The sequence below is a fragment of the Cryptomeria japonica genome, chromosome 7 (assembly GCF_030272615.1).
Source record: "Cryptomeria japonica chromosome 7, Sugi_1.0, whole genome shotgun sequence".
Taxonomy (NCBI): Eukaryota; Viridiplantae; Streptophyta; class Pinopsida; order Cupressales; family Cupressaceae; genus Cryptomeria; species Cryptomeria japonica.
The window spans coordinates 762,424,763-762,426,691 of NC_081411.1; the positions used below are offsets into that span (position 1 = coordinate 762,424,763).

General features: G+C 35.3%; 2 non-coding genes across 2 annotated transcripts; one reads left to right on the forward strand and one right to left on the reverse strand.

Moving 5' to 3' along the window:
• Positions 1-1,262: 1,262 nt before the first annotated feature.
• Positions 1,263-1,343, forward strand: TRNAL-CAG (transfer RNA leucine (anticodon CAG)). Its single transcript has one exon. It is a non-coding gene; the product is annotated as a tRNA-Leu (tRNA).
• Positions 1,344-1,592: 249 nt separating this feature from the next.
• On the reverse strand, positions 1,593-1,665 carry TRNAR-ACG (transfer RNA arginine (anticodon ACG)). Its single transcript has one exon. It is a non-coding gene; the product is annotated as a tRNA-Arg (tRNA).
• Positions 1,666-1,929: the final 264 nt, after the last annotated feature.

A 1,929-nucleotide genomic window follows, 5' to 3' on the forward strand; every position in this document is an offset into this window, starting at 1 on the left:
TAACCAAGTCTTATTGAAAATAGGATTGAATTGATCTTCTAGTCTGACCGCATTCTGATTTATCATGAGTTTTGTTTTAGCATGATAATCAAATCCATCATGAAATCTTCAGCATATATGAAATCAATACATAGACTAAAAGAAATTATGTAGTACTTATGCAGTAGTGTACACCCATCAGTACAATACTAATGGTGAAAGAAATATAGAACACACAAAATAAAAAATATATCAAACTTAAATTATTTCACTATATTCATTCTCTATATCATTGTCATGATATATAGATTTAATAATATAACTAAATCTGAACAATTATTTATTAACAAATAATTAACTACATTAGTCAATGTTCATTATCTTTCAAATGAACATTGGAAGAAAAGAGAATATATCAAATTTAAGATAATTTCATTATATTCATTCTCCCTATGATACTGAACAACTACCTTAAAAAAATTAACTCCAGTCCATGTATTGTGCTACCCTGACTCAACAATAAAAGACACTAAACTGCTGCAATAGCTGAACATTGAGGATGCAGTAGATTGAACTGCCACTGTTAATCCAAAAATACAGCACTAGGTTGAAAGAACCATGGAGATTTCCATTCTCACCTAGACATAAAGTTAACGAGATCTCTCCAAACGTCAATAAATTCTCATAATGTCAATTTTAAATAGAAATAAAAAATTAAAACAAACAAGCAAATTTTGACGACTCTGCTGGGGATCGAACCCAGAATCTCTGGTGGGCATGTATAGCTTTTTCGTGTTTACTCTGGTTCTATTTTATCTGTTTGAAATCTTCCACCTCACCACCAACTTACATCTCAATTATATTTTACTGCTTGTCCAGTCATATGTATAGAATTTGACTTGGGATTTCCTTGTGTTTTGCTTGGTCGTATGAAGGAAAAACTAGAATTAAGTGAAAGGATTAAGAGATGACTATAACATTTTCCGCAATGGTGTTGCCTAGGTTCGAACCGGGGACCTTCGGGGTGTAAGAGTACCCGTTATAACTGTCTACAGCACAGCACCAAAGTTTACATGACCCGTAAAATTTCTTTTAATCTTAAACTTCGACTATGCATCAATCGGGACGTAACATAAGAGTCTTTTGCATCCTCGTAAAATATTTACTGCTGAATACAAGTGTAGTCTTCTTATGTACAAACGATGAATCTTACAAACCAGTAAATTTGTTTCCCATTAAACAAAAACGTCGAGACAAGTCTCAAACTTCGCAATGTTGTCAAGGTCAAGATGGCCGAGTTAGTCTAAGGCGACAGTTTCAGGTACTGGTCCGAAAGGGCATGGGTTCGAATCCCATTCTTGACAGGATTTACTTTTACCTATGTTTTAAACTGGAACATATACCACAGGATAACTCTATAGCTGATCATTTTCACATTTTTTATGGTGGAGCATGAAAGTGTTTTATGAGTTATTACCTGAAACATATTTCCTGTAGGTATAAAGTTCAGAAAGAAAACTAGAGCACTAGATTGAAAGAACAAGGTTAAAAGTTCAGAAAGAAACCTGAGAGGTTTTTAAAACATTAGGACAAAGGAGATTGTTAACACACCACGACTCTACTGGGGATCGAACCCAGAATCTCTGGTTTCGTAGACCAGCACCTTATCCATTGGGCCATAGAGTCACAGCAGTGCCGAAGAGCACTTCACTTAAGGCACTTTTGTGTTTATTTCGTTTCTATTTTTTCTCGCCACCCACTCACATCTCAATTATATTTTACTGCTTGCCCAGTCATCTGTATAGAATTTGGCTTGGGATTTCCTTGTGTTTTTCTTGGTCTTATGAAAGAAAAACTAGAATTAAGTGAAAGGATCAGTAGACGACTAGAACATTTTCCGCAATGTCGTTGCCCGGGTTGATCGAACCGGGGAGCTTCGGGGTGTAAGAC